Below are 12035 nucleotides of genomic sequence, written 5' to 3'. Positions count from 1 at the left end.
CGACGGGCTCCAAGACACAGTCTCCCTCCGGGACCTGGCACCCACTGGATCCCCACCCACGACCTGACACCACCCCTCCCCCAGTTGCCTCATTCATCCCTGCGCGACTCACCCTCCAGCAAACCTCACCGCTGGTTCCACTCAGGAGTGACGAAGACGAGGACAACACGCTCCCAAAGTCGCAGGTGACCAATCGGTGCCCACATCACCACCAAGACTGAGGCGATCGCAGAGGAGGGTCAAAGCCCCCGACAGACTTAATTTGCAATGTTCCACCACCCCCGCCGGACTCTTTTTTTCAACAGGGGGTGAATGTGGTAGTCACCACTAGTGGTATATTATATGCATTACGTCACTGCCCGTATATTAGAGGTACAATGGTAAATCTGTCTGCTGGCTCCGCCCAGCAGGCGGCGTACAAAGGTGTGTGCTCTCCTGTGCTGCAGCCATTCTCATTCCAGCTACAGGAGGCACAACATCTTGTTCAATGAAGCCTTGATTGTTCCACTATTCTCATCTTGTGGTAACTGATGGTGCATCAAAGCCAACACCTGTTTCCTCAGAAAGTCCCGGAACACTTTCCCAAACTCTCTCGCCGCCTCCTACTTCCTCAGCTGGTGAGCGGGCATCCTGCTGGCCTTTTCCCCATACGTATACACCGCCCCCTTTACCCTCCTCAGCTGTCCCTCCACCTTACCTGTGGACAGGAGCCCCCAGCTGCAGTCGATAACGTTCCTTCAAAAGCCCATCATCCAGATACTCCGCGTACCTCCTGTCCACCTGTAACATTTCACCTACCAGTCTGTCCAACTCCGCCTGCTCAACCTTCTCCTTATGGGCTCGAATTGAGATTAATTCCCCCCTAATAACCGCCTTCAGTGCCTCCCAAACTACCCCGCTGGAACCTCACCTGTGCCATTGATCCTATATATCCCCGAGTGGCCTCTCTCACCTGCTCACACACCTCCTCCTCTGCTAACAGCCCAACATTCAACCTACATTGCGAGCGTTGGGCCTTTCCCCAGTTGACTTGCAAGTCCACCGAGTGCGGGGCGTGATCTGACACCACTATTGCTGAATTTTCAGCATGTACCACCTCAGCCAGCAGCGTTTTGTCCATCACAAAGATGTCTATCCAGGAATACACCTTATGCTCATGAGAGTAGAATGAAAACTCCTTTCTCCTCGGCCTCCCAAATCCCCATGAATCGACCCCCACCCCCCATGCGCTCCCATGAACCCCTGAAGCTCCCATGCCATAGCTGATACCTTCCCGGACCTAGATCTCGACCGGTCCAACTTGGATCCAGGGCCGTATTGAAATATTCCCCCATATTCAGTCGATGTGAATCTAGGTCTGGGATCTTCCCCAGTACCCGTCTAACAAACTCAACGTTATCCCATTCTGGGCATATATATTTACCAATATCACAGCCATTCCCTCCAGCTTCCCACTAACCATAACATATCTACTCCCCCCCGGGTCCGCTTCTATATTCCCCACCTTATTATTAACTATTAACTGCCACCCACTTATTAACCAAGAGCGCCACCCCCTTTGTTTAAAGTCTAACCCCGAATGGAACACCTGTCCACCCATCCCTTCCTTAATCTAATCTGATCCCCCACCTTCAGATGTGTCTCCTGCAGCATGGCCACTTCCGCCTTCAGTTGCCTCAAGTGCGCGAACACACGGGCCCTTTCACAGTTCCCGAACGTTCCACGTGACCAGCCTGTTCGGGGGGCATCTCTTGCCGATCAACCATTTTTAAAAAATAAATGTTTTTTATTGGGTTTTTGAACAAAGTATATTTACCATTATGCACGCAGAATAAGATATGTATATATCTATGTGTATATATATATATATATATAGAAGAGAAGAGCACACACAAACACACCACAAAAAGAACAAACATAAAATAAAATAACTAGAAGGGTATTCTGCACCAGCTCAACAGAAGCAACTCTGTACAATTGGCAATATTATTTTTGACACATAAGTAAGCATCTGTTTGTGGGGGGCAGGGAAATTGAGGAGGTACATATACATTTGGGTGCCGGAGAAACAATTACAGGGGGCAATAAGCGAGTGGGTCTGGTGCTGGTGTTGTCACTTGCTTCTCCCGGAAGGATTTCGCTGCCATTGTCGTCTCGCGTTCACCTCCGCTTCAGCAGTTCGTCCCATCTTTCGCACAGATTTTCCTTATCTGTCCCCTGTAGATGCCAAGTTTATTATCACTTCCCGTGCCCTCCTCCTGGCTATCATGTGCCTGGCTCCCCCCCACTTCTCTGGTTCCCCTCTATTGTTCCCTGTCCCCTCACTCTCCCCCCCCCCCCCCCCCCCCCCTTCCCCCCTCTTCTCCTGTGGTTCAGCTTTCTTTCCTCTGAGGTTTAGCTGTCCATCCCCCCCTACCCCCCCCCATCTATCCTTCCCTCTCATGCCTTGGCTACTTTCCCCTGATTCTTAGCTACCTGGCTATTCTTCCGCTTGCTTGTTGGCCACAAGCAGGTCCCGGAACAATTGGGTGAATGGCTCCCACGTTCTGTGGTAGCCGTCGTCTGACCCTCAGATTGCGACTTTGATTCTCTCCATTGGGAGAAATTCTGAGAGATCGGACAGCCAATCTGCAGCTTTGGGTGGTGCTGCTGACCACCAGCCAAACAGGATTCTACAGCGGGTGATCAGAGAGGCAAAGGCAAGGGCGTCCACCCTCCTCCCCAGGAATAGATCTGTCTGGTCTGATACCCCAAAGACCGCCACTTTTGGGCATGGCTCCACTCTCATCCCCAGCACCTTGGACATTGCCTCGAAGAAGGCTGTCCAGTACCCCGCAAGTCTGGGACAAGACCAGAACATGTGGGCGTGGTTGGCCGAGCCTCCTTGGCACTATTCGCATCTATCCTCCACCTCCGGGAAGAACCTACTCATATGGGGTCTTATTAAGTGAGCTCTATGTACCACTTTTAGTTGCGTCAGGCTGAGCCTTGCGCACGTGGAGGTGGTGTTGACTCTATGCAGTGCTTTACTCCAGAGACCCCACCCTATTTCAATCCCCAGGTCCTCTTCCCATTTCTTTCTTGTTGCATCCAGTACGGTGTCAGCCCTTTCTACCAGTTGGTCAGACATGTAGCTACAGTTCTCTTTATCTAGGATGCTTGCGTGCCCCCCCCCCCCCCATCCCCCCCCCCCCCCCCCCCCCCCCCTCTGTTGGTGTGCTGTTGCCCCTTGCCAGGGGCCCCTTATTTCTACCCTTGCCGTTGGTTTTCCAGCCCGTGTTCTTCGACAAACTTGTTTGCTTCGGCGGGGGCTGTGAAGAAGTACTCTCTTTCTTGGTATGTGACCCAGAGTTTCGCTGGGTAAGCATACCAAAACGCACTTCGCTCTTATGAAGAGCTGCTTTCGCTCTACTGAATTCGGCCCGTCTCCTGGCTAGGTCTGCCCCAATGTCCTTGTAGACTCTAATGAAGTGTCCTTCCCATTTGCAGGTTCTATTTTGCCTGGCCCACCGTAGGATTGTTTCCCTGTCTTGGTACCTGTGCAGTTTAGCTATAACTGCCCTTGGTTGATCCCCTGCCTTGGGCGCAGCGACTGGTGTGCTCTGTCCATTTCTGGTGGGTTGGGGAAAGCTTTCCTCCCCACTAAGTTGCCCACACCTCGGCCATGTATGTTGTGGGGTTTCTACACTCATCCCCTCTGGTAGGCCCACTATCCTAACATTTTGCCTTCTCAAGTGGTTTTCTTGATCGTCCACTCTGCCCTTCAGGCTCCCCTGCATTGTGACCAGTCTTACCACCTTCCTTTCCAGGGCCGTGATCCGGTCACTCATGTCACTCGTGGCTTTTTCCAGCTCCTTATTGGTCGCTTCTTGGGCTTCCAGTTTCTCCTCTGCTCTGCCCAGGGCAAGCTGCACCTCCGCCAGGGCCTTGGCCATTGCTGCCTGAAAAAAAAAAGCCTGCACTGCAGCTTCCATGTCTGCTCTGGCCTCTGCCTTGTTTTCCTGCTGATGTTCCCTCAGCGCCTCGGCAAAGGCTGCCTTCCAGTTCCAGTTCCCACCTGGCTCAAGGGGAAAGTGCTCCTGTCCGCCCAGCTCTTTTTGTTGTGGCGAATGTTCCTTTCCGTCGCTTCGCTCGTCTGAGCTGGCTTGCCTGTGGCCCCTTCTGCTTGTGGTGCCCTTTCTCCCTCTACCTTGTCTCCGTTCTGGCATTATTTTTCTTTCTTTTTTCTTCCACTTTGCCCCTAATAATATTAAGAGGAGATGGTGTCATAGTTGGACTAGTAATTCAGAGATCCAGCTCTAATGCTGTGTTGACAGTAGATTCAAATCTCACCATGACAGTTGTTGGAATTTAAATTCAATTCTGGAAATTAAAATCTGGAATTGGAAGCTAGTCTAACGGTGGCCATGAAACTATTATTGGTTGTCGAGAACACCCATCTGGTTCATTAATGTCCCTTTTGGGAAGCAAATCTACCATGTTTACCTGGTCTGGCCTACATGTGACTCCAGATCCAAAGCTATGTGGTTGACTCATATGGCGTATTAAGCCATTCAGTCCAATGGCATTAGGGATGGGCAACAAATGTTGACCTTGCTCTCATCTGATTTTTAAACAAACTTCTTACCTACAACAGATCAATTAAAAGGCCTACAATTTCCTTGTTTATGTTTTCTACTCTTCTTAAATCGTGGTATTTGGCAATTTTCCAATCAAAAGATACAACTCTTGAATCAAGAGGGTTTGGGGAAATTGTGACCAGTTTATTTATAAATTCCTTATCTACTTATTTAAATACCCTGCGCGGAAACCGTCAGATCCTGCTGGTTTGTCTATCTTTGATCTGATTATATTCTCCATTTTTAATTTTGAAATTTGTAATAAATCTCGGATATTTCCATCCTTGAGTCAGAGAAGGTACAGTAATTGCTCAGCAGAACATTACAACAATAGAAAAACAGCTTTGTGATGCATACATTTACATTAAGGAACCACCATTTCATAATCTCATGAACAGTCAAAATATCAAAGATAAATGCAATTCTTAAAATTAGGGACCATCTCCATCTCGACTCAAACGCACTGCACAACAATGTCACAAATTTAGAATTTAGAACAGTACAGCACAGAACAGGCCCTTCGGCCCTCGATGTTGTGCCGAGCAATGATCACCCTACTCAAACTCATGTATCCACACTATACCCGTAACCCAACAACTCCCCCTGAACCTTACTTTTTAGGACACTATGGGCAATTTAGCATGGCCAATCCACCTAACCCGCACATCTTTGGACTGTGGGAGGAAACCGGAGCACCCGGAGGAAACCCACGCACACACGGGGAGGACGTGCAGACGCCACACAGACAGTGACCCAGCCGGGAATCGAACCTGGGACCCTGGAGCTGTGAAGCATTGATGCTAACCACTATGCTACCGTGCTGCCCCGGTGTTTCTCGCAGGGGGTTGACCTGGTAACACTGCACATGTGGTCAGGGGAAGGTCTGCTCCCCAAAGAGGGGGTGGGGTGGAGAGGGGAGGCCCTCTCCAATAGATTTGAATTTGTTGTGGCAAATTCAAATAGATTTGAAACAGTGCTGCTATTTACTTTTACCAAGATATTCAACAAATGCTATTATTGGCACTAACTTATGGCTCACAGTTTTTAACTGGAGAGAGCTTGCCAAGTTAGTTTCAACTTTCTATGTTTTTTACAAAAAGCTTAGTCTGTGCAGTCATGTACTGAGAGGAGGCGGTTTTCCCCAGTGCTATGGAATAAGGTTGGTCATTTTTTTGTTGTACTGTTTTGTATTATGTGTTTCTTCCCCTGTTATCTGATAAATGGTCAAAAACGGAGGAAGCACAATGTGGAAGGAGCAAGATCTTAATGATTACTTGATGAGGCTGACAAGCAAGCTCAAGTCACAGCGAGCCGGTTAAGAGTCTAGAGTAACACAAACGCGCTCAATGGCTTCTGAACTGTGTGACAGCATACATCTGGCCATTGCCAATTTTCTGGGTTTTTTTTAACGCCACCCAAGTTCGGAATAGAGCAAATTTGAGATGGGTCCCTTGCAGAACTTCCATGTTATCTATTAAAACCACCGTATTGAAAACTTGGCCCAAACTTCGGCACTGTGGCATCGTCAAACTAATTGTGGGATACGTCCCATTTTAACAGTCCTTCCTTTCTTTTTTGAGGGGGAGGGGAGGAGTGTTTACCAACACAAACGTGGAAAAACACACTGGAGATGGGTTTCAAAATCGCCTCAGTGGAAAGGGACTGTGCAGATAGTTAACGAGCACACGAACCGTACACTGCATGTCAGGTGATTACGAGGGGGCCTCCCCTCTCCACCCCACCCCCTCTTTGGGGAGCAGACCTTCCCCTGAGAGGCTTTACCACATGTGCAGTGTTACCAGGTCGACCCCCTGCGAGAAACACCGTGCGGTAGCAAGGAATATATATGGTTTACTCTCACAGAATGGGAGACTTATAAATAGAAGTGATAAGCAGTCCCTGCAGCTAATGCTCAGCTGGTAACAGGCTGACTTCACTACATTTTGTCGCTACACTAGTTATGTTTGGTATTCCTTCCACCAGCCTCCCACGGCCCGCGTCCTCCCACGCCAGGATCTGCGTCACGCTGGCCGTGTGGGAGTGAGTATGAGCAAGACCGGAATATCCCATACAAGCCGGAGGGGGAGGAGGCTGACAGAGACACACTCACACACCAGGGGAAAGTTGAGAGCGAGGGGGTGGGGGAGAAAAAAAAGAGCGGGTGGAGGGAGGGGTAGGTGAAGAAAAATCCAAATCACAGTCTCCCCCGAAGACCCGGGCGCAAGTGAAGACATCTGGGCTGCGGCGGACAAGGTGAGAGAGAGAGTCCGTCCGGCTCTCCAAATGCTACAGTAGAGTCGGCGATTTGAGGAGTTGTCTGCACCGCCTCGCTCCCTCACACCAACTCTTCTCCACTCCCTCACACCAACTCTTCTCCACTCCCTCACACCAACTCTTCTCCACTCCCCCTCCGGAGTATTGGCGCGGTCAGCCCCCGCTCCTGTCAGTCCTGTCCTGACTGGGACACAGCAAGAGAAAGTTCTGCACTTTGCTCCAGATTAACGCACTGACACGGAAGACAAGCTGAAGGAGGGCGGGCGGCTGGCCGGCAGCGCACATTGCTTCAGGTAAGGTTCTGGCTGTCATTCTGCAGTGAATTCACTGCACATAGGGCTCTCTCGCTGTCATTTCTACTTGAGACACAAGATATCGTTGATTGTACGCCGGTATAGAGGGGCGATGTGTATTTTTTTGTGAGGAGGGGGAGGGGGTGGAACGAGAGTTTTAAATATTTAGTTCCCCCCATTCCGGCCTGTGCGGTCCCTTTCTGCCGGAAGGAGAGGGTGGATTTCGTATTTTGTGTGGGTGATTCCCAAAGAGCTCCAATACTCTGGACTCAAGTAGGCGTGAGAGCTGCAGTACTGCGAGAGAGGGGGGAGGGGTGAATTTGATGGCAGAATCGACAATCAGATTTAATTCAAATTTTAAAAAAACCAAATACAGTCTGCGCGCGTGAAATTTAACATTTGTCATGTGTTCAATCTGCGCACTACTTGTTTAAAAGTAGTTGTATTGCTACCGTAAAACCCTTATAATGTCTCACACACTCCGCCCTTTACGATTAGTTTTCTTATATATATATCTTCCCAGACCCACAGGAGTCACGGGCGGGGCGGGGCGGGGGGCACCAACCTCTTGTGGCGTTTCTGACTCCGTGGAGCGAAGCTAAGAGGTGACCAGGAAATTTCAATTCATCTGCGTAGAATTGGGTCTTGGTTTGTTTGAGATTGGTGAGAAAATATTCAGACTTCAGAAGATCAAAGTGTGGGAGAGGCTGATTCCCGGAGCGGCGACTGAAGGCGGTGTGGTGCTTCCTTTTCTTTCTGTCAGACAGGTCCAGCGTGGGACAGGAGGTGCATAGTGGGCAGCTGCTTGTGTGTGGGCAGCTGTTTGGTTTCATTGTGCTGTAGAAGCTGAATTCACTGTCCTCTTCAGTTGCCGTGATAACTTGAAATCAGATGTTGGTTAACCTGTATCTAAATCACCAGTTAGTTCCGACCATCCCTTAACTGTATTGCAAATATTGTGTATTCAACGATTCAGATAGTAAAAGTTTCTACAAATATAGAAAACAAAAAAGAGAGGCTAAGGTAAATATTGGTCCTTTAGTGAATGAGAAGGGAGTTTTAATAATGGGAGATGAGGAAATGGCTGAGGAACTGAACAGGGTTTTTGGGTCGGTCTTCACAGTGGAAGACACAAATAACATGTCAGTGACTGATGGAAATGAGCCTATGACAGGTGAGGACCTTGAGAGGATTGTTATCACTAAGGAGGTAGTGATGGGCAAGCTAATGGGGCTAAAGGTAGACAAGTCTCCTGGCCCTGATGGAATGCCTCCCAGAGTGCTGAAAGAGGTGGCTAGGGAAATTGCAAATGCACTAGTGATAATTTACCAAAATTCACTCGGCTCTGGGGTGGTCCCGGCGGATTGGAAATCGGCAAATGTGACACAACTGCTTAAAAAAGGAGGTAGGCAGAAAGGGGGTAATTATAGGCCAGTGAGCTTAACTTCAGAGTAGGGAAGATGCTGGGATCTATCATAAAGGAAGAAACAGCGAGGCATCTGGATGGAAATTGTTCCATTGGGCAGACGCAGCATGGGTTCATAAAGGGCAGGTCGTGCCTAACTAATTTAGTGGAATTTTTTGACGACATTACCAGTGCGGTAGATAATGGGGAACCAATGGATGTGGTATATCTGGATTTCCAGAAAGCCTTTGACAAGGTCCCACACAAAAGGTTGCTGCATCAGAAAAAGATGCATGGCAGTAAGGGTAAAATAGTAGCATGGATAGAGGATTGGCTAATTAATAGAAAGCAAAGAGTGGGGATTAATGGGTGTTTCTCTGGTTGGCAATCAGTAGCTAGTGGTGTCCCTCCGGGATCAGTGTTGGGCCCACAATTGTTCACAATTTACATAGATGATTTGGAGTTGGGGACCAAGTGCAATGCGTCCAAGTTTACAGATGACACTAAGATGAGAGATGAGTGGTAAAGCAAAAAGTGCAGAGGATACTGGAAGTCTGCAGAGGGATTTGGATAGGTTAAGTGAATGAGCTAGGATCTGGCAGATGGAATACAATGTTGACAAATGTGAGGTTATCCATTTTGGTAGGAATAATTGCAAAAGGGATTATTATTTAAATGGAAAAATATTAAAACATGCTGCTGTGCAGAGAGACCTGGGTGTGCTAGTGCATGAGTCGCAAAAAGTTGGTTTACAGGTGCAACATGTGATGAAGAAGGCAAACGGAATTTTGTCCTTCATTGCTAGGGGGATGGAGTTTAAGACAAGGGAGGTCATGCTGCAATTGTATAAGGTGTTAGTGAGGCCACACCTGGAATATTGTGTTCAGTTTTGGTCTCCTTACCTGAGAAAGAACGTACTGGCGCTGGACGGTGTGCAGAGGAGATTCACTAGGTTAATCCCAGAACTGAAGGGGTTGGATTACAAGGAGAGGTTGAGTAGACTGGTACTGTACTCGTTGGAATTTAGAAGGATGAGGGGGGATCTTATCGAAACATATAAAATTATGAAGGGAATAGATAGGATAGATGCGGGCAGGTTGTTTCCATTGGCGAGTGAAAGCAGAACTAGGGGGCATAGCCTCAAAATAAGGGGAAGTAGATTTAGGACTGAGATTAGGAGGAACGTCTTCACCCAAAGGGTTGTGAATCTATGGAATTCCTTGCCCAGTGAAGCAGTTGAGGCTCCTTCATTAAATGTTTTTAAGATGGAGATAGATTTTTTTTGAAGAATAATGGGATTAAGGGTTATGGTGTTCGGGCCGGAAAGTGGAGCTGAGTCCACAAAAGATCAGCCATGATCTCATTGAATGGCAGAGCAGTCTCGAGGGGCCAGATGGCCTACTCCCGCTCCTAGTTCTTATGTTCGTATGATTGAGACTGGTGTTCCAAATAAAGTGGCAAGAGAAGATTGCTTGCACAATTTGGGTCTGAATATCCCTGCTTATTGCAATGAATGCCAACCAGTCTTGTTTGAATCTCTCTCTTGGGGATAAAAGGATTGGAGTGGATAGTTCTAGTTGGAGGTGGCACTGGCACAGAAACAGTGCATCAAATGGCCGCCTATGATACAATTTTGATCGACACCAAAAATTACCTTGCACCCGATGGCACAACATGAAAGTGAGCTGTGCGGTCCAAAAGGATTTTGATTGAATAGTTAGTGCTGAAATTGCTGATCTCAGCTGGTAGTAGGAGTATTTTAATCAGCCTGTAGTGCCCCTGGGCAAGGGAGGGGGATTTTAATTCCTCTTCGCTTTCCAGTTATCTCTGCTGAAATGTGTACGAGTGAATGTTGTTTGAGGACAGACTTAAATTGAACTCGTGTCTTCAGGAAAGGGAGGGGAAGCAAATTGGCTTACAAAAGTAACTAAAATGACCAGGCTTACTGATCTTCACATATAGCCAGAGTCTGGTGCAAATATCGCAATGAGCCGTGAAGCTGTCGTTGGTCACTGGACATGTATATTGGGCACCAGTGCAGCTTGAAGAAAATTAACTTGATACAGAGATCTTCAGCATTGCCTTATTGTTCACTTGTAAATCAAAGGTGATGATGTTGCTAAAATTACAGATACGTGTAAAATTGTCTTAAATCAACCTGTATTTTTCTGTTTTTAATTAGTCTATTATATTTCCAGCCTGTGAACTGGAAAATGAACAGCGTTCTTGAGCTGCAGCTTAATGTTGAGCGCATACAAGCATGGCATAAACACCTCAAACTAGAGGAGAGAATTTAGCTTCTAGCTCTTGCTAGTTGTTTTTCTTATAATAATTACAACAAAGTCCTGCTTTTTGACACTAGATGTCACATGTTTACATGTATAAATACTTTGATGCTTATTTTAACAAAGTATGCAGGTAACATCCAATACCAATTAGCAGGAGTGTTTTTCTAAAGGTGTGTGAAATTTTCTAAAGTTCAATAATATCTAAGGATATAAAAATCAAACTCGTTTGCGTATGCTTCCTGCTCACAACCTACTTGCCACTTTTTATTTTACGCAGTTAAGCTTATATGGATACAATTTTTTCTGTCACCCTTTCCACAATGATTATGTTGTAGCCACCTCAATCCTGTGTCTCCCAGTGCCTCGACCTCTGCTCAGAAAAAAATTATTTGCTGGAATTAACCCTGTTCGCCAAATGCTTTGTCTTGATGTTGCACAATTAGGACTGTTCAATAATTTAAAACATAATTGGTGATGTAATGTTTTGTTTAAAATGTTTAATCTAATCACATTTGATTGATACATTTATTGCATCCATCTGATTTAAGTTTTTATTACTGATGCTATTATTACATTCAATTACAATGAAAATTCATGATGTGGAGATGCCGGCGTTGGACTGGGGTGGGCACTTTAAGAAGTCTTACTGTGAATGAGGAACCTGAGGAAGGAGCAGTGCTCCAAAAGCTAGTGTTTGAAACAAACATGTTGGACTTTAACCTGGTGTTGTAAGACTTCTTACTGTGGAAAATTCAGAAAGTGAATTGTTCATTGTGAAAGATAGGGGAACTCTGACCGCGTGTACAAGTAACTGTCTTTCTCTTTAATGAGCTGTGAAGACATTTTTAAAGGTAAACTTACCATTCACAAATATTCCACTTTTAGTGGCTTCTTTCCACAATGCTTTAATTTATTTCCTCCTTGTGTACTTTCTGGTAAATATTGTTCCACATAACCTAAATTAGATTTTTAATTATTTGTCCTACTTTCTGCTTTTAACTTTTTTCCCCCAAGGATGGCTCCCTATCTGATTTGCCACATTTACCCTACCGTACACAGTGAAACTGGCACCTGAACCATTACCCAACCTGGAATAATACCACCTCACCTTTCCTGCCACTCACAGCACAAGTCTAAAATGCCCTCTGAAATGACC

At 46.8% G+C, this 12035-nt stretch overlaps 1 protein-coding gene across 4 annotated transcripts in view; it reads left to right on the top strand.

The window, feature by feature from the left end:
• nab1b (NGFI-A binding protein 1b (EGR1 binding protein 1)) overlaps positions 1–12035 on the top strand; it is a 138214-nt gene that overhangs the window by 68664 nt on the left and 57515 nt on the right. The window contains exon 1 of one of the 4 annotated variants that reach the window (XM_038789142.1): positions 6748–7186. The exons of 1 other annotated variant lie outside the window; for it this stretch is intronic. The gene's annotated coding sequence lies outside the window, so the exon portion shown is untranslated. Of the gene's footprint in view, positions 1–6747; positions 7187–7803; positions 7850–12035 lie in introns of those variants that run through there. 2 more of the 4 variants (XM_038789144.1, XM_038789146.1) reach the window with 2 other exon arrangements.

Source organism: Scyliorhinus canicula, chromosome 2 (genome assembly GCF_902713615.1).
Source record: "Scyliorhinus canicula chromosome 2, sScyCan1.1, whole genome shotgun sequence".
Lineage (NCBI taxonomy): Eukaryota > Metazoa > Chordata > Chondrichthyes > Carcharhiniformes > Scyliorhinidae > Scyliorhinus > Scyliorhinus canicula.
This window is presented reverse-complemented; position numbering and strand designations above follow the sequence as displayed.